Source organism: Loxodonta africana, chromosome X, assembly GCF_030014295.1.
Source record: "Loxodonta africana isolate mLoxAfr1 chromosome X, mLoxAfr1.hap2, whole genome shotgun sequence".
NCBI lineage: Eukaryota > Metazoa > Chordata > Mammalia > Proboscidea > Elephantidae > Loxodonta > Loxodonta africana.
The window spans coordinates 136,627,568-136,653,977 of NC_087369.1; positions in this window are offsets into that span (position 1 = coordinate 136,627,568).

Consider the following 26,410-nt stretch of genomic DNA (forward strand, 5'->3'; position numbering starts at 1 on the left):
ATCCAATTAGTTGAAGACCTCAAAAACAAAACACTTCTCCCCAGGGTATATTCTGCCTCCAGACTATAGACATTTTGCCAGAACTGCTTCACTACTCACTCTTCCTCTTGCCTGATTTATAGATTTTGGAACACAAGACTGTAGGAAACTCCAGCCTGTCACCTAACCTTTAGATTTTGGACTTGCCACTCCCCTCCCCCAACAATTATGTGACGGCTGTGAGGACCATGATCTTGGGGGACATCTAGCTCAATTGGTATAATCTGATTTATAAAGAAAATATTCTATGTCCTACCTCAGTGAGTAGCATCTGGGGTCTTAAAAGCTTGTGAGTGGCCATCTGAGATACTCCACTGGCCTCACCCTAGCTGGAGCAAGGGAGAATGAAGAAAACCAAAGACACAAGGGAAAGATTAGTCCAAAGGTCTAATGGACCACAAGTACCACAGCCTCCACCAGACTGAGTCCAGTACAACTAGATGGTGCCCTGATACCACCACTGGCTGCTCTGACAGGGATCACAATAGAGGGTCACAGGCAGAGCTGGAGAAAAATGTAGAGCAAAATTCTAACTCACAAAAAAAGGCCAGACTTACTGGCCTAACAGACTGGAGAAACCCTGAGAGTACGGCCCCCGGACACCATTTTAGCTCAGTAATGAAGTGGCTCATGAGGTTTACCCGTCAGCCAAAGATTAGACAAGCCCATAAAACAAAACGAGATTAAATGGCCACACCAGCTGAGGGCCAAAGATGAGAAGGCAGGAGGGAACGGGAAAGCTAGTAATGGAGAACCCAAGGTCAAGAAAGGGGAGAGTGTTGACATGTTCTTGACATGTCATGGGGTTGGCAACCAATGTCACAGAACAATATGTATACTGTTTAATGAGAAACTAGTTTGCTCTGTAAAGCTTCATCTACAGTACAATTTAAAAAAATTTGTTATTGATATAAAAATTCAGTGATCCTGAAGCTTCTCAAGGGAAAACTCATAATAGAAAATGCATATATTAGACCTGTTTTCCCCTTGCTTTAATGATTTATTCTTAAGTTGAGAAGTAGTTCATTTCATATATGAATAAATTTGACACCAAAGCTGGCAAAAAAAAAAATCTCTCTCTACATACGGATATATAAATAAATAGAGACAGAGATGGAGATACAGATTACTGGTTGTTTCTCTAGAGAAGTCTAAGACAGAGGGGGTTTTGTACTTAATTATTACAAAAATTATTATATTTTTCAAACTTCTATTTGGGTCTTTTCTCAAATCTACCTACTTCAGTTTTCATAGTTTCTTATGTCTTAATCAGAGAACTGGTGGCACAATGGTTAAGGACTCAGCTGCTAACTAAAAGGTTGGCAGTTTGAACCCAACAGGCATTCCGTGGGAGAAAGATGTGGCAGTCTGCTTCCATAAAGATTACAGGATTGGAAACCCTTGAAGATTTCTACTCTGTCCTATAGGGTCGTTAGGAGTCGAAATCAATTCTATGGCAATGGGGTTTTAAGTCTTCATATCCTGAAATTCCCTTTTATTTTTTTTAGCGTATTATTTTTTATTTGGTATCTGGTAATTTAAATCTTATATTTTCAGTCTTTGTGAATCTGTTTCTGCAGACTCACACTCATAATAGCTACTTCTTTTTAGGTTTAATGATTTTTGTTTTCACTGTGAGCTCATGCTCCTTTGAATTTTACCTGTGGGAATTCCTTGAGGCCACTTTAAAATTTTCCAGAGAGAATTTTCGTTTGTATTTTCCTCGCGACCTACCCCCATCCCAAACCAGGTAAGTATCTTTACGTAGACAGGGTTTTTTTGTTTGTTCGTTTTTCCCCTAGATCACTTATTGAAGTAGTTACTCTTAGAGGATTTTTGGCTTTATGACAGTCTCCAGTGAGTTTTTGTACCCTTCTCCTACACAGACTTTGTATCCTGTCTCTGCTCCTACCACACATTCCTTTAATACCAAGACTTTAGGACACCAGAGGCAAGCAGATTGCTGTAAAACATACTCTGACTTAATTCACCCCTATAGAATCAGGCTATATTGTCTGGTCTTTTGCTTCCCTTACTTAACGTTCAATTTGTTGTTGTTGCTGTTAGGTGCCATCGAGTCAGTTCCGACTCATAGTGACGTTATGCACAACAGAACGAAACACTGCCCGGTCCTGTGCCATCCTTACAATCGTTGTTATGCTTGAGCTCATTGTTGCAGCCACTGTGTTCATCCACCTTGTTGAGGGTCTTCCTCTTTTCTGCTGACCCTGTACTCTGCCAAGCAAGATGTCCTTCTCCAGGGACTGGTCCCTCCTGACAACATGTCAAAAGTATGTCAGAAGCAGTCTTGCCATCCTTGCCTCTAAGGAGCATTATGGCCGCACTTTTTCGGAGACAGATTTGTTCATTCTTTTGGCAGTCCGTGATATATTCAATATTCTTCACCAACACCACAATACAAAGGTGTCAACACTTCTTCGGTCTTTCTTACTCATTGTCCAGCTTTCACATGCATATGATGCGATTGAAAATAACATGGCTTGGGTCAGGCTCACCTTAGTCTTCAGGGTGACATCTTTGCTCTTCAACACTTTGAAGAGGTCCTTTGCAGCAGATTTGCCAATGCAATGCGTCTTTTGATTTGTAGACTACTGCTTCCATGACTGTTGATTGTGGATCCAAGTAAAATGAAATCCTTGATAACTTCAACCTTTTCTTCATTTATCATGATGTTGCTCATTGGTCCAGTTGTGAGGATTTTTGTTTTCTTTATGTTGAAGTGTAATCCATACTGAAGACTGTGCTCTTTGATCTTCATTAGTAATTGCATCAAGTCCTCTTCACTTTCAGCAAGCAAGGTTGTGTCATCTGCATAACGCAGGTTGCTAATGAGTCTTCCTCCAGTCATGATGCCCCGTTCTTCTTCATATAGTCCAGCTTCTCGTATTATTTGTTCAGCGTACAGATTAAATAGGTATGGTGAAAGAATACAACCCTGATGCACACCTTTCCTGACTTTAAACCAATCGGTATCCCCTTGTTCTGTCTGAACAACTGTCTCTTGATCCATGTAAAGGTTCCTCATGAGCACAATTAAGTGTTCTGGAATTCCCATTCTTTGCAGTGTTATCCATAGTTTGTTATGATCCACACAGTCGAATGCCTTTGCATAGTCAATAAAACACAGATAAACATCCTCTAGTATTCTCTGCTTTCAGCCAGGATCCATCTGACATCAGCAACGATATCCCTGGTTCCACGTCCTCTTCTGGAATCAGCCTGAATTTCTGGCAGTTCCCTGTCAATATACTGCTACAGCCGTTTTTGAATGATCTTCAGCAAAATTTTGCTTGCATGTGATATTAACGATATTGTTCTATAATTTCCACATTCAGTTGGATCACCTTTCTTGGGAATAGGCATAAATATGGATCTCTTCCAGTCAGTTGGTCAGGAAGCTGTCTTCCATATTTCTTGGCATAGGCGAGTGAGCACCTCCAGTGCTGAATCTGTTTGTTGAAACATCTCAATTGATATTCCATCAATTCCTGGAGCCTTGTTTTTCACCAATGCCTTCAGAGAAGCTTGGACTTCTTCCTTCAGTACCATCGGTTCCTGATCATATGCCACCTCTTGAAATGGTTGAATATTGACTAATTTCTTCTGGTATAATGACTCTGTATATTCCTTCCATCTTCTTTTGATGCTTCCTGCATCATTTAATATTTTCCCCATGGAATCCTTCACTATTGCAACTCAAGGCCTGAATTTTTTCTTCAGTTCTTTCAGCTTGAGAAATGCTGAGCGTGTTCTTCCCTTTTGGTTTTCCATCTCTAGCTCTTTGCACATGTCATTATAATACTTCATTTTGTCTTCTTGAGAGGCCCTTTGAAATCTTCTGTTCAGGTATTTTACTTCATCAATTATTCCTTTTGCTTTAGCTGCTCAACGTTCGAGAGCAAGTTTCAGAGTATCCTCTGACATCCATCTTGGTCTTTTCTTTCTTTCCTGTCTTTTCAGTGACCTCTTGCTTTCTTCATGGATGATGTCCTCGATGTCATTCCACAAGTCGTCTGGTCTTCTGTCACTACTGTTCAATGCGTCAAATCTATTCTTCAGATGGTCTCTAAATTCAGGTGGGATATACTCAAGGTCATATTTTGGCTCTTGCGGACTTGCTCTGATTTTCTTCAGTTTCAGCTTGAACTTGCATATGAGCAATTGATGGTCTGTTCCACAGTTGGCCCCTGGCCTTGTTCGGACTGATGATATTGAGCTTTTCCATCGTCTCTTTCCACAGATGTAGTCAATTTGATTTCTGTGTGTTCCATATGGTGAGGTCCATGTGTATAGTCACCGTTTATGTTGGTGAAAGAAGGTATTTGCAATGAAGAAGTCGTTGGTCTTCCAAAATTCTATCATTGGATCTCCAGCATTGTTTCTATCACCAAGGCCATATTTTCCAACTACTGATCCTTCTTCTTTGTTTCCAACTTTCACATTCCAATCAACAGTAATTATTAGTGCATCTCGATTGCATGTTCAATTAATTTCAGACTGCAGCAGCTGATAAAAATCTTCTATTTCTTCATCTTTGGCCCTAGTGGTTGGTGCGTAAATTTGAATAATAGTTGTATTAACTGGTCTTCCTTGTAGGCATATGGATAGTATCCTATCACTGACAGCGTTGTACTTCAGGATAGATTTTGAAAAGTTCTTTTCGACGATGAATGCAACACCATTCCTCTTCAAGTTGTCATTCCCAGCATAGTAGACTATATGACTGTCCGATTCGAAATAGCCAATACCAGTCCATTTCAGCTCACTAATGCCTAGGATATCGATGTTTATGTGTTCCATTTCATTTCTGATGATTTCCAATTTTCCTAGATTCATACTTTGTACATTCCAGGTTCCAATTATTAATGGATGTTTGCAGCTGTTTCTTCTCATTTTGAGTCATGCCACATCAGCAAATGAAGGTCCCGGAAGCTTTACTCCATCCATGTCATTAAGGTCAACTCTACTTTGAGGAGGCAGCTCTTCCCCAGTCATCTTTGAGTGCCTTCCAACCTGGGGGGCTCATCTTCCAGCACTATATCAGACAATGTTCCGCAGCTATTCATAAGGTTTTCACTGGCTAATGCTTTTCAGAAGTAGACTGCCAGGTCCTTCTTCCTAGTCGGTCTTAGTCTGGAAGCTCAGCTGAAACCTGTCCTCCATGGGTGACTCTGCTAGTTTCTGGATACCGGTGGCATAGCTTCCAGCATCACAGCAAAACACAAGCCCCCACGGTATGACAAACTGACAGACACGTGGGGGATGTTCAGTTTAGCCCCACTTTAAAAACGATGTTTTAAATATTTTATCCAGATTTTGTAGGTATTCTTTATTAGAGGGTTTTCTCTGCATATCTAGCCTATTACCAGTAACAGAAATTGTTCTCCTACTTAATAACATTCTGCCTGTGTAGTCTCATTATCACTCTGAGTGATTCTCAATTTTATATTCTTGCCTTTTCCCTTAGCTTCAGATATGGCTAACAGCTGCCTACTGTACAACCCCATGTTGTTGTTAGTTGCTGTGTAGTCGGCTCTGAGTCATGGTGTTCTTATGTATAACAGAACAAAAGTTTGGCCAGACCTGCTCCATCTTCACAATCATTGGTATGTTTGAATCCATTTTTGTGGCTATGGTGTCAATCCATCTATCGCATTAAAGTTTTCCCTTGTTTTTGCTAACCTTCTATGTCCTTTTCTAATGATTGGTCTTTCCTGATGATGTGCCCAATATAAATGAGCCAAAGTCTGTCAGTTTGTCATATTGTGGTAGCTTTTTGCATGTTGCTATGATCCTGCAAGCTATGTCACTAGTATTTCAAATACCACCCATGGTGAACAGGTTTCAGCAAAGCTTTCAGACTAAGACAGACTAGGAAGAAAGGCCTGGCGATCTACTCCCAGAAATTGGCCAATGAAAACCTTATGGAATACAACAGAATATTTTCTGATAAAGGAGGCAGAGCCAAGATGGAGGATTAGTCAGACACACTAAGCCATTCTGCTGCAACAAAGACCCAAGAAACCAAGTAAAACAGATATAGACATCAATCCTGGAACCCTGAACCTTAAATGAAGGGATAAAGTATTAGATCGGATGTCACCGAGGAGAAGAAGAAACTGATAGAAAATGGAGAAGGCATAGAGATACTGAGTGGAAGTTCCTGGTCCAACTGCATGACTCAGCCTGATCATCTTAGAATGACTCCAACAACCCCGCACACAGAAAGGTACCTCCAGGGAAATTCCAATAGGAGATGGAAGTACAGCAGGGACACACCCAGGGCTAAGTAAGACCTCCTTTGCTGGCTGCAACTCACGGGGTGCCCAGAGTCTCTTACCTGGCAACCACAGGAGCACATTCCTACAATCTTCACCTCTCTTGAGAACAGCGGTTACAGCTGCCCCATCCAACAACCCTGACTGTCAGAACCACAGTACCAACCCACTCTACTGCCCTCCTCCATCTAGCCCCCTCTGCCCCTGCCTTCGCCCCCCTCCTACCTCTTTCCTCCTCTCCACCTGCCAAGGCCCGAGGGGATCAGGCCGGGACCCCAGGCTCCTCCTTGCCGGCTCTGGACCCCTCCCTCTTCCTGCGGCAACCCTGAGGATACCCATGTGAAACCCAGGCCCATCCCTGCTGGCTCCAGAACCCCGCCTTCCACACACGTGGCCTGAGGCGACCCAGCCTAGACCCCAGGCCCCTCCCCGCAGGCTCCGAAGCACCCACTCTGGCCAGCAGACACAGCCCTGCTCCAGGTACATAACAGTTGGGTGGCAAACTTTACAGCCTTTAAATTCTTGACCTCTTATTCTAATGTATGCAATTTTCCTGTGACATTACATTTGTCATTCTGTGGTTTAGCTCCTTTTCCTGAAACATCCTTACCCTCATCTCGTCCTGCCAAAACCCTACTTATCATTTAAGACTTAGTTCAATTTTTATTCCTTCTAGAAAGCCTTTCCAGAAATTAATTGCTCCTGATTTTGCACTCCTATAGCAGTTTGCTTGTTTCTTTTGTGGCACTTACCATATTTTGCCTTTTATTAAAGGTCTTTGTGTATCTTTCTTCCCCTACCAGATTCCGTGTCCTTGAAGGAAGCAGAGGATAGTCCCTTCATGTTCTGAATTTTGTTCTGGCCTTGCAGTGAAATAAACCAAGTTCACAGCTTGATCCCATCACTGTCTGTGTGACTTTGGACTTTATCTCTGAGCCTTAGTTTCCTCATCAATGAAAGAGGGGATACAATGATGTTGTAAAGTTAAAATGATGTAATTTACATAAACCCTTAGCACACTGTCTGGCAGAGTGACTGGTCAATAAATATCAACTATTATTACTATAGGCCTTCTGGGTGGTGCAAATGGTTAAGCACTCAGCTACTAACTGAAAGGTTGGTTTTTCAAGTCCACCTAGAGGCACCTCAGAACAAAGGCCTGGCGATTTACTTCTGAAGGGCCACAGCCATTGAAAACCCTGTGGAACACAGTTCTTCTCTGACACACATGGGATTGCCATGAGTCAGAAATGACTCGACAGCAATTGTTTTTTTTTTTTTAATGATAGGCAGGTACTGCAGCTTGTTCATCTTTCTATCTAACACTTTCCTCCAGCCTCTTCTTTCCCTCTCCCGAAGGCTTAGCCCAGTGCTTTGCACAGACTAACTATTCAATAAATTCTCAAGCAAATGCTGAAAACATCAGACAATTTTTATATAAAACATTTAATTCAGTCTGGGTAGAAACAGTTCACATTTGTATGAGACATTAACAGAAGAATGCTTATGGGCTGTCCCCGCAAGATAGTTCAATGGAACATCCTGTCTTGAGAACCAAAGAGCAGCCCCTTTCAGCATTGTCTGAACAAGCTGGCTTTACTGGGAGCGGTGAAAGAGAAAGGGGAGGTTTCAAATCCTAGGGAAGTGTTTGGAGCTTAATGAGAAGTGTAGGCTGAGAAAATGACCCTGCTCTTTGAAAACCAAATGCAGCTTCTGAATGTGAGGCTTACACACAGCCTAGGCCATGTGTGAGCAACAGGGGCCAGAGTTTTGCAAAATCTTTTTCCTGGCCTGTGGTGAATTTTGAATCAAACCCACTCAGCATTTTGCTCTCTAAAGACACAGCACATTTTTTCTCTAAATCCTCACTCTCAGCATGCTTACTGACCAACATTCCTGATAAAACCAGTGAAACCATATGGATTATTTGAGGTTAAATATAAAGTTGGTCTTTCTAGTTTCTTGAGCAGCACCAACAATGTTTATGCTGTTACTTTACAATCTTTAAAACTTCCAATATTCTAAAATTGTTACTATTTATTTGGAGTCCACACTTTTTGTTGTGTTGTTTTATTGAAAGAGAAGCATACCATATTTTATGACATACCTGTTCTAATGTTATCAGTAAGATTCCCATAAAAGTGAAAGATTTAAAGGTTTGAGTTTTAATAGATAATAGATAAGTGGAAACTTTGGCGAAGGGTAAGACAGTACACAATACTGGGGAAGCCAGCACAACCTGTACAAGGCAAGGTCATGGTAGCTCCATAGACACATCCACGTTCCCTGAGGGACCAAATTGCTGGGCTGAGGGCTGTGGGGACCATGATCTCAGGGAATATCTAGCTCAACTGGCATGACATAGTTTATAAAGAGTATGTTCTACATTCTACCTTGGTGAGCAGCATATGGGGTCTTAAAGCCTGTGAGCAGCCATCTAGGATACTCCATTGGTCTCACCCCTTTGGGAGCAAGGAATAATGAAGAAAACTAAAGACATAAGGGAAAGGTTAGTCCAAAGGACTAATGGACCATATCTACCACGGCCTCAACCAGACCGAATCCAGTACAACAAGATGGTGCCCGGCTGCCACTACTGATGCTCTGACAGGGATCACAATAGATTGTCCCGGACAGAGCTGGAGAAAAATGTAGAACAAAATTCTAACTAAAAAAAGGAAGACCAGACTTGCTGACCTGACAGAGACTGGAGAAACCCTGAGAGTATAGCATCTGAACACCCTTTCAGGTCAGTAATGAGGTCACTCCTGGGGTTCACCCTTCAGCCAAAGACTGAACAGGCCCATGGAACAAAACAAGACTAAAGGGGTGCACCAGCCCTGGGGCAGGGACTGGAAGGCAGGAGGGAACAAGAAAGCTGGTAATAGGGCACCCAGGGTTGAGAAGGAAGAGTGTGGACATGTCGTGGGGTTGTTAACCAATGTCATACAACAATGTGTGTACTAATTGTTTGATGAGAAATTAGTTTGTTCTGTAAACCTTCCTCTAAAGTACAATAAAAAAGAGGAGGAAAAAAGATTTAAGTTTTGTTTTAAAACTCATCTTGAGTTATGTCATGCATAACTTCAAATCCATCAAAATGCTCAAATAATTCTATTTGTGTTTCCTATTTTACTTGTTTTACAGACTTGAGAAGGATTAGATTTTTGCTGCTTTAAGCTAACTATTTTAGGAATGTTGAGCTTTATCATGCAGGGATGATAGAAATGGAATTTTTCTTTAGTCTCATAGCACAGATAACTCAATGGTATGCCTGAGATCTGATTATTTCCCCTTGGGTAAAGAGGTATGGAACAGCCCTGTTACATGATACGCTTCAGGTGACCCACACACACAAGAAATTCAATTAGAAGACCATGTTCTTGAAATCAACGGCTATAAAAAGCTGCCTGATTTATCTTTATTTGTATATGTAACCCTTGATTACTAACCTATCTCTTCCATTGGAAAAATCAGTGGCCCAGGATATAGTCAAAGTTATTTAGCTCTATCACCTAAATAGTTTTTCTTTCATAGTTACTGCCCCTCCTCCACAATACCTATCTTGCTCTCAGCTAGCAGTCAAGTAATCACAGACAAGGTCTTGGCTGATAAGATTCAAGACAAGGGCTCCCAACATTGTGAGAGAGGGTGAGGCAGAGGAGAGGAGAGGAGTAGAAAGGAGGAGCTCCTACCTAGTGATTGGCAAGAAGCACTTGGGTAGTTTGTACCATGAAGGTACAAAAGTCCAATTATGACTCAAGCCCAGAGAGAACCCACCTTATCATGTGGATGTTAAAATAGAATTTGAGAATAAGTCTGCAACTGACTATCATATGAACACTTTTTTTCAACTGGAAGATACCCACAAGTGGCAGAACATGTACTGTTGGCATGTGCATGTCTGATGTGCCTGACTCAACTCTGTCTTCTATAGGACAATGTTACCCTGAGGTGAGAAAGGTTAGAGTTGAGGGATGGACCCTTGGTAAACTTAGGTAAGAGGAATACAGATTTTAGTGTACTAACAAATGCACTTTTAGAAAAAATAACGTGCAAGGCATAGAGAGGTCTTGTGGTAGTCTGTATATCTTTAATAAAAGTGGCAGTGTATATAGTGGTTAAAAAGTTGACTGTGGCATCTGACAGATGTATTAAAAATCTGATTCTGCTTCTTAGGAGCTGGTGATGTGACTTTGAACAAGGTACTTAAAAGCCCCAGTTTTCCATTTCATTCTTTATATAATACAGAGAATTATATCTTCCTCATTGGAGTGTTGTGAAGACTTTACTACATAATAGACATAAATCAGGGTTTCTTAACCTGGGTAAGTGATGGCCAATCTAGAGAGAAGGAAGCCAGGACAATTGTAGGAGCTGGGAAGAAACCACTTAAGAGATTAAGAAGAAACCAAAGTTAGTCTCTGAATCAATTACATATACTACTATCGTCCAACTTAGCTATTCTTCACTGCCACAGTAAAAAGAATGATGTAGACCAGGGTTTCTCAACCTCAGCACTACTGGCATTTAAAAAAAGAGTCCATTGCCATCGAGTTGATTCCAACTCATAGCCACCCTAATAGGACAGAGTAGAACTGCTCCATAGGGTTTCTGAGGAGCGGCTGGTGGATTCAAACTGCTGACTTTTTGGTTAGTAGCCATAGCCCTTAACTACTGCACTACCAGGGCTCCTATTGACATTTGGGGCTGGGGCTGGGTAATTCTTTGTTTGGAGGACTGTGCTGTATAATCGAGGATATGTAACAGCATCCGTGGCCTCTACCCACTAGATACGACCAGCACTCCCTTCCTCCTTCACATTGCCAATTGTCACCTGGCGGCTGGCGGGGGGGGACGGGACAAAATCGCCCTCAGTTGAGAATCACTAGATATAAAGTGATTAGTGTAGTACCTGAAATATAGTAACCAAACAAAAACCAAGCCCATTACAACAAATACTGTATGATCTCACTTATATAAAAAGACAAGAAAAGGCAAACGTATAGAGACCAAAGTATATTAGTGGTTCCAGGGGCAGGTGGGAGGGGGAAAGAGGGGCTAATAATGATAGATACAAAATCTCATTGATTAAAGGTAAGGATGTACAGCCGATTATTGTAATTGCTATCAATAAGTTGTACAAAAAGTTGAATTGGCACAAGTTGTGTGACAGGTGTATTGACAACAAGGACAAAAAAAAAGAGTAGCTTCTGAGATTGCTTATGTACAACCAAACACCTCATGGGGTTTAGTTCCGTGGATTGGAGGTTGAGGGTCATGATTTCATGGGACATCACAGTTAATTGGCCTAATAACATTTTTAGTGCTTCTGTTCTACCTCTTAGTTCATTGTGTAGTGCCTGGGATATTAGGAGTTTCCAAGCAGCCTTCCAAGGTACAACAATTGGTCTCTATTCACCTGGAGCAACAGAGGAAGGAGAATCAGGGATAGGAAGAGATGTGGAATATGTGGCTAATTGCCTCAATGAACAATGCCTCTTTTACCTTGAAACCAAAAGAACTGGATGGTGCCCAGCAACCATTACTGAATATTTTGATCAAAGGATTCTGTACAAGAATCCTGATCAAAAGGGGGAAAATGCAGAACAGAATTTCATATTCTAATGGACTCTAGGCTTTCTGGAGCCTTGGAGGGTGGATGAACCCCTAAAACTATGGTCCTGAGATAATCTTTAAATCTTAAACTAAAAATATCCCCTGAAGTCATCTTAAAACCAAACAATAATTAACTAGTAAAGAAGGTCTGCCTTGAGCATTATGCTCTTTTAAGAACTGTATATACAGGATCAAATTGACAACAGCAACTTGAAAGATTAGAAAGGAACCTTAAGGAGCAGTGAGTTTATGTTAATGAGGGAGAAACAACTCAGAAAAGGAGGGTGAGAGTGGTAGCACAACTTGAAGAGTGTAATCAATGTCACTAAATTGTACATGTAGAAACTGTTGAATTCTTGTAAGTTTTACTGTATATGTTCTCAATGAAAACAACAAAATTAAGAAAAAAACCATTGCTGTTGAGTCGATACCAACTCATAGCAACCCTATAGGACAGAGTAGAACTGCTTCATAAGGTTTCCAAGACTGCAAATCTTTAAGGAAGTAGACTGCCACATTTTTCTCCTGCAGAGCGGCTGGCGGGTTTGAACTGGCAACCTTTCGGTTAACAGCCAAGCACTTAACCACTGCACCACCAGGGCTCTCCTGAAACATACTAGGCACTCATTAAGTGGCAGCTAATATAATTTTTTTAATATAATTATTAATACCATATCAAAGTTGTTGTTGTTTGGTGCCATCAAGTCTATTCCGACTCATAGTGACCCAATGTGACAGAGTAGAACTGTCCATAGGGTTTCCTAGGATGTAATCTTTACAAAAGCAGATCACCACGTCTTTCTCTCATGGAACCTCTGGGTGGATTCAAACCACCAACCTTTCCATTAGCAGCCAAGCGCTTAAACATTGCACCACCGGGGCTCCATATATCAAAGTTAGAACTCTTACTATCCATGCTGAACCTTATATTTAATGCTAACAAAGCATAACCTCTCAGACTTATTCTGTTAGCCTATATAAACTAGTTTTATTCTGCTAGGAGAGATGTCATATCACATCCTCGGAGCCTACTAGTCCTACAAATCTAAGAGCTCATTTAGATTTACTGACATGTCATTCAACCATTTTAAACATTCACAACCTACTTAAAAATAGCCAAATTATAACTGAATATTTGTCAGGTATTTTTTTTTATTGTGTAATTTTCAACTTTAAGGTACTTTAAACACAATCTTTTCTTTTATCCAATTATTTTTCCCTCTCCTGACATGCACACTCTGCAGAAAGCCTCAACTTCTACTTCACCGATAAGATTGTGGCAACCCAGTGTGAGTTTCCTCTGCTACCACCACCCCATCTCCTTTCTCACCTCTCTCTTTCCTCTTACCCTTGTTGATATTAAAGGAAGAATGGTTTCTCCTTAGTCTTCACTACTCTTCCGTCCTTGCTGTAGTATTTATCTACTCTTTAACCGCATCTTCACTTTATTTTTCTCCATCAGCTCCTTTCCCCTCCATCATCAAATAAGATAGGATTCCTCCATCTAGAAAAGCCCTTTGCTATTGACTTCTGAAGTTGTAGTCTTATCTCTTTGCTGACGCCCATACATTTTTCCTTCTCAGTGTCTTTTGCTGGGTCTTTTTTGTTTGCCCAGCCCTCAAAAGTTTGTGTTTCTCAGTGTTCTGTTCTCCTCAGACCTCTTCCCTTCTCATTCAACATCACCCTGACCTACTCCCACCCGTAGAAAACTCATTCCTCTCACAGACTCAATTACCAACTATTTGCTGTTGTAGCCAAAACATGTATCTCCTGATTAAATCTTTCTCTTGAATTTAATATACAGCTAGCTAACTGCCTCCACTACGATGTCCATTGTTGTTGTTAGGTGCCATCTTGTCGGTTCTGACTCACAGCTGCCCTATGTACAACAGAATGAAAAGATACCCAGTTCTAAGCCATCCTCACAATATTTGCTATGCTTGAGCCCATTGTTGCAGCCACTGTGTCAATCCATCTTGTTGAGGGTCTTCCTCTTTTTTGCTGACCCTCCACTTTACCAAGTGCGATGTCCTTCTCCAGGGACTGGTCCTTCCTGATAACAAATCCAAAGTACGTGAGATGAAGTCTCACCATCCTTGTTTTCAAGGAGAATTCTGACTGTACTTCTTCCAAGACAGATTTGTTTGTTCTCTTGGAAGTCCATGGCATATTCAATATTGATCACCAGCACCACAATTCAAAGGCATCTATTCTTCTTAGGTCTTTCGTATTCAGAATCCAGCTCTCCCATGCATATGAGGTGATTGAAAACACCATAGCTTGGGTCAGGCACACCTTAGTCTTCAAGGTGACATCTTTGCTATTCAGCACTTTAAGGAGGTCTTTGTAGCATATTTGCCCACACGCAATACATTGTCTGATTTCCTAACTGCTGCGCCATGGACTGAATCCAAGTAAAATTAAATCCTTGACATCTTCATTCTTTTCTTTGTTTATCATGATGTTGTTTATGGCTCCAATTTTGAGGAGTTTTGTTTTCTTTATGTTGAGGTGTAATCCATACTGAAGGTTGTGGTCTTTGATTTACATCGGTAAATCCTTCAAGTCCTCTTCGCTTTCAGCAAGCAAGGGTGTGTCATCTGCATAATGCAGGTTGTTAATGAGTCCTCCTCCGGCTTCTCGGATTATTTGCTCAGCATACAGATTAAACAGGTATGGTGAAAGGATACAACCCTGGCACACACCATTCCTGATTTTGACCACACAGTATTCCCTTGTTCTGTTTGAATGACTCCCTCTTGATCTATGTACAGGTTCTTCATGAGCATAATTAAGTGTTCAGGAACTCTCATTGTTTGCAATGTTATCCATAATTTGTTATGACCCACACAGTTGAATGCCTTTGCATAATCAATAAAACACAGGTAAACATCTTTCTGGTATTCTCTGCTTTCAGCCAAGATCCATCTGACATCGCTAATGATATCCCTGGTTCCACGTCCTCTTCTGAATCCTGCTTAAATTTTTAGCAGTTCCCTGTTGATATACTGCTGCAGTTGCTTTTGAATGATCTTCAGCAAAATTTCACTTGTGTGTGATAATAATGATATTGTTCAATAATTTCCACATTCAATTGGATCATCTTTCTTTGAAATAGGCAAAAATACGGATCTCTTCCAGTCAGTTGGCCAGGTAGCTATCTTCCAAATTTTTTGACATAGATGAGTGAGCTACTTCCACAGTTGCACCTGTTTGTTGAAACATCTCAATTGGTATTCTGTCAATTCCCGGAGCCTTGTTTTTTGACAATGCCTTCAGTGCAGCTTGGACCTCTTCCTTCTGTACCATCAGTTCCTGATCATACGTTACCTCCTGAAATGGTTGAATGTCACCCAGTTCTTTTCGGTATAGTGACTATGTGTATTCCTTCCACCTTCTTTTGATGCTTCTTGCGCCATTTAATATTTTCCTTGTAGTAGTCTTCAGTATTGCAACTCAAGGCTTGAATTTTTTCTACAGTTCTTTCAGCTTGAGAAATGCTGAGCATGTTCTTCCCTTTTGGTTTTCTATCTCCAGCTCTTTGCACATGTCATTATAATGCTTTACTTTGTCTTCTCGAGCCGCCCTTTGAAATCTTCTGTTCAGCTCTTTTACTTCATCATTTCTTCCTTTTGCTTTAGCTACTCAACATTCAAGAGCAAGTCTCAGAATCTTTTCTGACATCCATTTGGTCTTTTATTTCTTCCTTATTTTTTTAAATGACCTCTTGCTTTCTTCGTGTATGATGTCCTTGATGTCATGTACAACTTGTCAGGTCTTTGGTCATAAGTATTCAATGGCATCAAATCTATTCTTGAGATGGTCTCTATATTCAGGTGGGATATATTCAAGGTTGTACTTTGGATCTCGTGGACTTGTTCTAGTTTTCCTCAGTTTCTACTTGAACTTGCATATGAGCAATTGATGGTCTGTGCCACAGTCGGCCCCAGCCTAGTTCTGACTGATGATATTGAGTTTCTCCATCATCTCTTTCCACAGAGGTAGTCAATTTGATGGAATACACAAGAACCAAATCAACCACATCTCTGTCCCTTGCATGCAGGAGAGAATTCAACCACTGAATCACAAATATATACAATTAGCCAGTAGGTACTACACATTTTCCTTTCAAATGTGTCTCATATATTAATTCCTTTCTGTTTCCCCTTCCATTATCCAGCCTTCATCACCTCACCCTTAGATTGCTATAACAGACTTCTTCCTAGTTGACCTTCCTGACCTCAGTGTCATCCATTTTCAGATCTACTTTGTATATTTCTGTCAAAATAATCACCCATACACATTTTTTTTCATGGCCCAGGTCTTTTCATGCAGTGGACTAAATAGAAGAAAACCAATTCACTCTCACCTCAAGAACTAACAGTGGGCTACAAATAATCTGCTGAATCCAAACTCCTCTTCCTGACTTTTTTTTTCTTCCTTCTGTCGCTAAAGAACTTTTCCAGCTTTATCACAGCCCTATACTGGGAGCCCTGGTGGTGGCTGCTAACCAAAATTTTAGCAGTTCGAATCTACCAGCCGCTCCTTGGAATCCCTATGGGGCAGTTCTACTCTTTCCTATAGAGTCACTATGAGTTGGAATCAACTCACTGGTGACGGGTTTTATACTGTCTTCCACACACCCTACAGTTCTAACTTATTGGACTTCTTGACTCTTCCAAAGCACATCCTGTTTCATTCCATTGTCCATGTTGGTTCCACTACTTTGAGCAAACGTGTTCTCCCTTTAGCATTAAAATCCTAATACCATATTTTTCCCTCAAATAATGTGCCTACATAAATAATGCACCCACGCATATAACACACAGAAATGATGAAAGTAGGACCAACCTACCAGCTTCCTTATACTTCTCATTACAACAAAATTGTAGACAGGTTTCACACATGCGGTCACCCAGAGCCTCACTTTTCACCAATACCTGACCTATTGGTAGTGAAATTTTGTGTATTTGTATTGCCACCTCACGCCATTGATTAGCAATGCCCTCTTTACTGCTGGAAGTGGAGTCATCAACATCTTTAAGACTAACCAGACTTGAGAAAAAATTTAGAAAACTCATCCTTACAATTTTGTTTCTCTAGAACCACTCTTGATACCATATGTCTTAGGCTGGTTTTTCTAGAGAAGCAAAACCAGTACGGCATATAAATATGTATAGAGATTTGTATCAAGGAAATGGCTCATGCAGTTGTAGAGGTTGGAACATCCCAAGTCCGTGAGTCAGGATAGAGGCTTCTCCTGATTCACAAAGCCGCAGGGGCTGACAAATTCAACGTAGGCAGGTCAGAGAGCAGGGCTCTTGTTCACAGGCTGTGAAGATCAGTAAATCCCAAGATCAGCAGGCAAGATCACAGGTAAGCTGCTAGCTCATGTCTCAAGGACAGGAGGTCAGATGAACAAGAGCCAGCTGCAGGATCCAGTGCAAGCCTTGTCAGAATGTCCACTTATATTCAATGCAGGCCACACACCCAAGGAAATTTCCTTTCAACTGATTGGCTACTCACAGCAGATCCTATCAAGGGGGTGATCACATATCAAATCTCAACATGGAACTGATCGCAACATTATACAACTGCCAAAACACTGAGAATCGTGGCCCAGCCAAGTTGACACACAATCTTAACCATCACACAAGTTAAAATGTCACTTCTTCTCTTACCTAGGTCAAATTAATACTCACTGTGTGCCCCTTCTGTACCGTTTTTGTATTTTGTACTTAAAACATTCATTACTTTCTTTCTTTTATCATTCATAATAATGTGCATACCAAGACTGTAAACTCCATGAGGTCGGATCCTTACTGGTTCATTCTTATAACCATTGACACATCCAAACCAGTGCTTAGAATGTGCATGTGGTAGGCAAACCAAAACCAATTGCCATCGAGTAGATTCCAACACATAGGGACACTATATGACATAGTAGAACTGTACCATAGGGTTTCCAAGGCTGTAATCTTTACAGAAGCAGACTGTCACATCTTGGCAATTATTCTCTGAATTGACATGACCACATCTGCAGGCTCCTTTGCCACCCCATTCTCTATATTCCCATTCTTGGTCTATACTTTTTCAATAGTTAGTCAGACAGCTCTCTTTAAATAAAAGCCAGCTGGACACAGCCAGCGCTGATGAGAAGCTCCCAGCTTTGGCAGGAGCAACTTCTGGATGTCTGCCTGACTTCCAAGACTCACCACAATCTGGACTATCATATAGCCTTGTTTTTCAGTTTTTCTTGAGCATATGTCCTCCACGTCACATTATGTTAAATCCTGCAGCTCAGCCTTTGTTCACACTGTTGTTGTCCATGCCAGGAATTCTTTTCCCTTATTCTGATCAAATCCTCTTCAAACTTCAGACCCAGATTGTCTCACTTCATCCATGATGTCATCTTTAACTACTAGGGCCCAAGGTTATTTCTCCTATGTCTGAATTCCTTTGGTAGAGATACTGTAATACATTATGGTATTCTCAAATTCTTTCATGCATATGCCTTGTTTACCTCAGCAATAATATTGGCTCTTTGGAGCAAGTTTCATGTCTTAATCTCCTTTGGTATATTGCTGCTGATTATTAGGTAAATAAATCAGCAGAGCTATTTTCTTCCTCATTGCTAATTTCTCTTAAGTTGAAAATACTTAGATCCCACATCCTACTGTTGCCTATAAAATAAGTATATAAGCAGAATTAGGAGAAAACCTAATGATTGGCCAATATTCCTCAAAATGATAGATTTTTAAAAATCCATTTGGGTCTTTCGGGTAACTAAAGCAAAGTTTCTTTGCAGTCAGTCTAGCTGGCTATCTTGCAATATGTTAAGGAAGTTGGGAGAAAAAGTGACTTAAAAATGGTTGCTTCTGTGGTTGTTTATGAAACATGGTTGAAAAGGGCCCCAATAAATCAAACTCGCTGTCAGGATTTTTTAAAATACAAGAGAAACAAGAAAGCCTAAATTCCTGTGATTAGATCATTCTGGGACTAAAATCTATGTGGATGATATTTGGACTCTCACTGGAGGTTTTAGTCCTTTGAAGCATTTAGGGGGCTGTTTACAAGATTGAATAACTAGACATGGTGTGACCCAGAGAGGTATGCACAAGCTCCATATGTGGCACAAGGAAGAAATGAAGGGCAGAGTTTAACGAAAGGCACAGTGTAGCTTAGGTTCGGTGTGAATTGCGCACTATATTTTCAGGATATGCCAGGAGAGAGAGAGAGAAAAAAGAAAAAACAGAATTCAGAATTTCTCCTCTTCTATTTCCTTTTTTTAAAAGGTTGGTCACTTGTTCTAAGGGATCAGTTTCTTCTTAAGCATTTTAATATTTTTCTAACACAATGAACTGGTTAAATTAACTGCATTTGTCTGACTGGATTTTCCTACCATCACATTAAAATCACTGTAATAAACTATGCTATGGACCATGTCAAAAGACAGATGAGATCAGACATTATATGGAGATCTGGTTTGCTTCCTACAGTCACCCATTTCTATATTTTTTATATTAATGAGGATAAAAAGTTACATTCTTTCTTTGTTGTCTGTTTTGTCTTTTCCAGCTGCCACAGAATATGAATTATTCTATGACCAAAGTTTCCCCTGAAAGCCTTTAACCCTCACCAGTCATTAGCTAATGCTTTACCAGGTCATTCCAGTCATTTTCTTACGGCCCACCAATGGTATTTGACTAGAAATGCCCCCCCAATTTAATAGAGCCCTCTAGTTTAAAAAACAAAACACGTAGAAACTATGCTCTCCTAGAAGCTTTTGTGTGAATGTTTATAGCAGCATTATTCATAATAACCAAAAAATGGAAATAACCCAGACGTCCATCAATTGATAAATGGATAACAAAATGTGGTATATCCATACAATGGAAAGTTATTTGGCACTACAAAGGAATGGAGTATTGATGCATGCTACAACATGGGAGGACCTTGAAAACACTCTGCAAAGTGAAAGAAGCCAGACACATTTACATGAAATCTCCAGAATAGATAGATCCATTGATATAGAAAGGAGATTAGTGATTGCCAAAGGCTGGCTGGAGGGAAAGAGGTGAGTGAGGAGTGACTGCTCATGGGTTTCTTTTGGGGGTGATAAAATGTACTAAAGTTAGATTGTGCTGATAGTTGCCCAACTGTGTAACTATACTAAAAGAGATTGAATTGTACATTTTAAATAGATAATTGTATGGTATGTGACTTATATCTCAATTTGTATAAAACAAAAACTTGTTGATAGGTACTGTCAAGTTGCTTCCAACTCAAAGTGACCCTGTGTAACTAACCCTGGGCAAGACACTGCCCAGTCCCTATGTACAACAGAATGAAACACTGTTCCTTGGTCCCGTGCTACCCTCACAGTTGTTGCTATGCTTGAGTCCATTGTTTCAACCACTGTGTCAATCCATCTTGCCAAGGGTCTTCCGCTTTTTCACTGACTCTCTGCTTTACCAAGCATGATGTTCTTCTCCAGGGACTGGTCCCTCCTGACAACACATCCAAAGTATGTGAGATGAAGTCTTGCCATCCTTGCTTCTACGAAACATTCTGGCTCTACTTCTTCCAAGACAGATTTGTTCTTTCTTCTGGCAGTCCATGGTATATTCAGTATTTTTCACCAACATCATAACCACTTAACCCCCTTTTTAACATAACCACTTTTTTAACATAACCACTTTTTTAACATAACCACTTAGAACCCCCTTTTTAAGAACAGAGCGAGATCCCAATTTCGAATACGGGTTCTGCAGCAGAATCTTCGGGGATGGGCCCTGGAACATGCATTATAACAGATTCCTTGGATGATTGCTATGCAGAACAAAAGTTTGAGGATCACTGACTTCAAGATACAAACCTTACACTATCTCCATAAGATATAACTTCAGATGTCTCCACTCAGGGAGAGGTTGTAGGTACTCTGAAGAGAGTAATACTTAAATTTCATTGTTGTTGTTTGAATGTTTAAGGTTTTGGCAGATTTTTCTTCATATATCAACTTTCAGATAAGGTTTCTTTTGTTACTCTTGGGAAACGGTGAAAATACAAGAACCACTAACTCTCTGTTCCCAGTTAATGCAAGTAAGAGAATTGCTATCACTCTTACTTCTGAGGGCATTAGTAGAAAATTAGATCAGGTCATTCTTCCTCATAAAGCTAAGGGGAGAAGAACAAGATTCAGCATCATATAGTAAGTTAGAAATGTGAATGAAGTTAAAACTTATGATTCTCTATCTTGAGTAGCATTTGTTCAGCTGTCGTCAAGGTTTTAAATTATACATCAATCTGTGGTACTGATTTCCTGAAAGGCATGGGACAGTAACAATATGCTACATTCTAGCTCTATAAAGAAAGGTCTCTTTTTCTACACCATTTTAGGGATTAAAGCTCTCCCTCATATTACCCTTACCCAAAAGGAGGAAAAACAAAAGATAAATTCTATATAATATTCAAAGTAGTGGACCAACCAGTAATATTAGGATATAGAGGATGATTGTGTCCTTTGGACATCATTATGGACAAATCCTTATTTACTCAGCAATTCCCGCTTATCCCGGTGATCTCGATACCAGGAATAACTGAACAAAGTAGATTGACATTTGATGAGTAACTGACAATGGGTTGATCTTCATAATCATATAGAACCAATTTAGGGAAGTATGTAACTATAGCATGAATTTATAAATCTTTTATATGTTTCATATTGATTGTGTTATTGTGCTATGGTCTATCTAATAATTCATAAAGTAAAAAATATTAGGTCACTCCATCAATTTTTTTCAAATATAAAAATGACATATGCAGAGGGCAAGTTTAGAAAGTTTTACTCACATATGGAAAAACCATGTATTTTCTTATTTCCTGAAAATCTAAACTAAATATATGAAATGAAAATAAAACCTGATTTTTCACACAGGAAATATTGGAAGTAGCTAATGTTTGTATAGTCAACAAAATCCAATAAATATTCATTGATCACTTCCGGAGTGCCAGGAAATATATTAGGCATCGTGATATTAGATGAATAAGATATGGTTCCTGACCTTGAGCAGTTCATAGAGGAAGCGTGAAGCATTACTTATTTATAACCTTTATCTGTGATAATAGACAATTAATTCTAGGTACTGAAAATGAAATATTAGGTTAGGTATTTGAATTTGGCAAAATGAAAAGCTAAAAATCTTATCTTTTCATAAAAGTCACAATGATATAAAGGAAATGATAATACCATGAAATTTCAAATGCTATGTGGTAAAATAATGTTGATTCTTGGATCAGCTATTTCCTATGATTTGTAAGAGGCTGAACATGTAGTTTGGGACATGTATTATTACTCTTAGAGAGTTCTGGACATTTCCTAAATTTTCATGAGTTTAAATTTATAGTCTTAGCACTTTATTATTAGTGTTAGACATTTAAATACTGAGGCCTGAAAAAAGGAAAATACCAACAAATCTTAAAAGTCCTTAATAATGTTCAAATTTCAGTAATCCAAGAAGTGTCTACCGAAAATAGGATTGGTTGAGAAAATTTTTATATCCTTGAGGATCTATTGCTGGCTTACTGGAAATAATTTTTGTAGATTATGCTCCTCTTTGCTTCGTGAATGGAATTTTGGATATGGCAGATCCCATTGACTGTCTTTCCCAGTAAATCTTGCAGGTTCCAGACTGAAGTTTCTTTCACCAGCACTCTTTTCTCTCCTCCCTATATAACTGAAGTTTTTAAAACCTGTTATTGGATTTAAGTGAATTTATAGTTATTCTCACATGCATTAAAAAAAAAAGGAGCCCTGACGGTGCAACGGTTAAGTGCTCGGTTGCTAACGTAACCGAAACATTGGCAGTTCGAACACACTCAATGGCTGCACGTGGTTATCTGATCCTGTAAAAGACCACACCCACGAAAGCCCTAGAGGGCAGTGCCGCCATGTTACCCGGGGTCACTGCAAGTCTGAACAGACTCGGCGACACATGGCAATAGCAAGCACTGTACAAAGCAGCCTCCTGGAGGCTCCTTTTTGGCTTTTCCTTGCTAGTAGTAAAGGAGGACAGGACAAAAAAGGCTTCCTGAACCTACTCGGTTCCAGAAATCTATCATGGTATCAGAGGGGGAAACATACATTTAAGACTGCCACCAATGAAATATGAAACTGGTCATAATTAAGATGACTAGTGGAACTTACTTCCTTAAAGAAAACTACATGGAAAGGAAAAGTTAGTCAAGGAAAATAAATCACATGCCAACATTTGTCATTTTGAGGCTTAAAGTAAATACCACAATATAATCTTCTATTTCCTCAAAAACGTTTTAGAATACAGACAACACGACTATTTTTTTAATTTAATATTATCATGGTAAAAATGTATATAACAAAAATTTGCCATTTTAATCACTTTAAGTGTACAATACAGTGACATTACTTTCACCACATTGTGCAACCATCACCTCTATCCATTTCCAAAACCCCAAAGAGAAACTCAGTACCTCTTCAGCTATAATTCCCATTCCTTTCCTCCCCAAAGCCTCAGTAACCACTAACAAACTTTTGTCTCTATGTATTTACCTATTCTGGGTATTTCATAGAAGCGGGATCAGACAATATTTGGCCTTTAGTTTCTGACTTATTTCAGTTAGCATCATGTTTTCAAGATTCATCCATGTCCTAACATGTCTCAGAATTTCATTTCTCTTTATGGCTGAATAATATCCCATTGTATGTGTGTACTGCATTTTGTTTATCCATTCATCTGTGGATGGACACTTGGGTTGTTTCCACCTTCTGGCTACTGTGAACAATGCTTCATGAACATCGGTGTACACGTATCTCTTTGAGTTCCTACTTTCCACTCTCTTGGGTATATACCTAGGAGAGAAATTTCTGGGTAATATGGTAATTCTATATTTAAATTTTGAGGAACCCTGACTAATTTCTGAAAAACAAAATTCTATTTCCAGCTACTCATCTGCTTTTAAAAAACCGAACATGTCCATTTCTTTTATCTACCTAATCCAAGGATTCTCAATCTCAACATATTTTGGACCAAATAATTTGGGAGTGGGAGAGGTTGAAGGGTTATCCTGTGCATTATAGGATATTTACCATGATCCTTGGCCTCTACCAAATAGATACTAGAAGTACCACAACTCTTCCCACAGATGTGACAACTAAAAAAGCCTCCAGACATTACCAAATGTCCCATGGGGAGCAGGGGAGAGGGCAAAATTGATCTCCATTAAAAACCACTGGCCTAATCTAGGGCATATGCTACTTCTAAGACAATGTCTGTATCATCTGGTACCAAAAAACCAAAAACTCATTGCTGTTGAGTTGATTCCAACTCATAGCAACCCTACGGGACAGACTAGAACTGCCCCACAGGGCTTCCAAGAAGCAGCTGGTGGATTTGAATTGCCAACCTTTGGGTTAGCAGCCGAGTTCTTTAAACACTGCACCACCAGGGCCCCATTGCAAATTCCTCTCTGCTATGCTTTTCACAAGCACTCTGGTGGTGCAGTGGTTAAGTGATCGGCTGCCAACCAAAAGGTCGGTTGTTCAAATTCGCCAGCCACTCCTCGGAAACCCTACGGGGCAGCTCTACCCTGTCCTATAGGTTCGCTATGAGTTGGAATCGACTAGACGGCAATGGGGTATGGTTTTCACAAGGAGCCTTGGTGGCACAATGGTTAATCTCTTGGCTGTTCAAACCCTCGAGCTGCTCCATGGGAGAAAGATACGGCAGCCTGCTTCTGTAAAGATTACAGCCTTGGAAATCCTGTGGGGCAGTTCTACTCTATCCTATAGGGTCACCATGAGTCGGAATCAACTCCACAGCAAAAGGTTGGGTTTTGGATGGTTTTTACTTCTATCAGAACTGAGTGCAACTTCTTAAAGAATTAAACATGGTCTGGTCATAATTATTGTGCTGTGAGTTTTCAGTATATCAGTGCCCTTTGTACACTAAACCAGGGCTGGCAAACGTTTTCTAAAAAGAGCCAGATAGTAAATATTTGAGGATTTGCAGGCCGTATGGTCTCTGTCATGAGGACTCATCTCTGCCATTGTAGCATTAAAGCAGCCACATTGCTGTTCCTGTTAGGTGCCATACAGTCGGTTCCAACTCATAGTGACCCTATGCACAACAGAACGAAACACTGCCCGATCCTGCGCCATCCACACAGTCATTGTTATGCTTGAGCTCATTGTTGCAGCCACTGTGTCAATCTACCTCGTTGAGGGTCTTCCTCTTTTCCACTGACCCTGTACAAAGCAGCCATAGACAACATGTAAACAAATGAGCATGGCCCTATTCCAACAAACCTTTATTTATGGACTCCGAAATGCAAATTCCATATAATTTTCATGAGCCATAAAATATTGTTCTTTTGATATTTCCAACCATCTAAAAATGTAAAAATCAGTCTTAGCTCCCAAGCCATACAAAAACAGGCAGTGAGCTGCAGTTTGCAACTCATATATTAAGCAAAAAGTAATGGTGATTTATTTAGCGAACAGAGATCTGCCTAGTTCTGCCTTAGCAGGCCTCCAATACCACAATTAGGGCATTTGCATACTACTGGTAGGATTACCCTTGCTCGAAACTCTAGCAAAAATCAGAACACAGACAGGGAAAATATTAAAAAACTACCTATTATAAAATTTAAATTACGTATATGCGTAAAGAACTACCTATTGTACAGAGCTCTGGGTTGCTTTGTACAGTCAGTCTGTTTGATCATCCTACTGTATCTCTGCAACCTTTTTTGGAAATTGAGTCCTTATGTGGTTGTTATTGATAAAGCCACAGACTTACACCCCAAAGGAAAACCAAATCCGTTGCCGTCGAGTTGATTAAGATTCATAGAGACCCTATAGGACAAAGTAGAGCTGCCCCATAGGGTTTCCAAGGAGCAGCTGGTGGACTTCCTCTGCTGACCTTTTGCTTAGCAGCTAAACGTGTAACCGCTGAGATACCAGCGCCCCAAGTTACATCCCAGGTCCTGCAACTGTATTTTTATGTCTAAGTTTCTGCTTGGCACCCAGTTCCAGCAGGACGGAAGTCTTGTCATCACTCACTACCCAAAATGCTCCTGGAGACAGGAATGTTGAATATGAACCCTAGCACCTATGGCGGGGTTCATGTGATTTGCTGCCTGATGTCACCTCTCTACCTGCCTGAATCATCCGCCTATGGTTGGTCCAGTTCTAGGCCTTGCTAACCCAGCCAATCCCACCAAGCCTGACTGAGGAGGTTAGCATCATATGGACGGAGAGACATGTGGGAAAAGAAGAGAGAAAATAATAAACATCCAAAGACTGTCTTTGAGTATCTTTCACTATAACCAAAAAGCAAGATGTCACAATCTCTTTGTCTTGTTCTATCCTTTAAGAAGCACAAGTGTTGAGAACTGAAATTCTTCCTGCCCGGTGG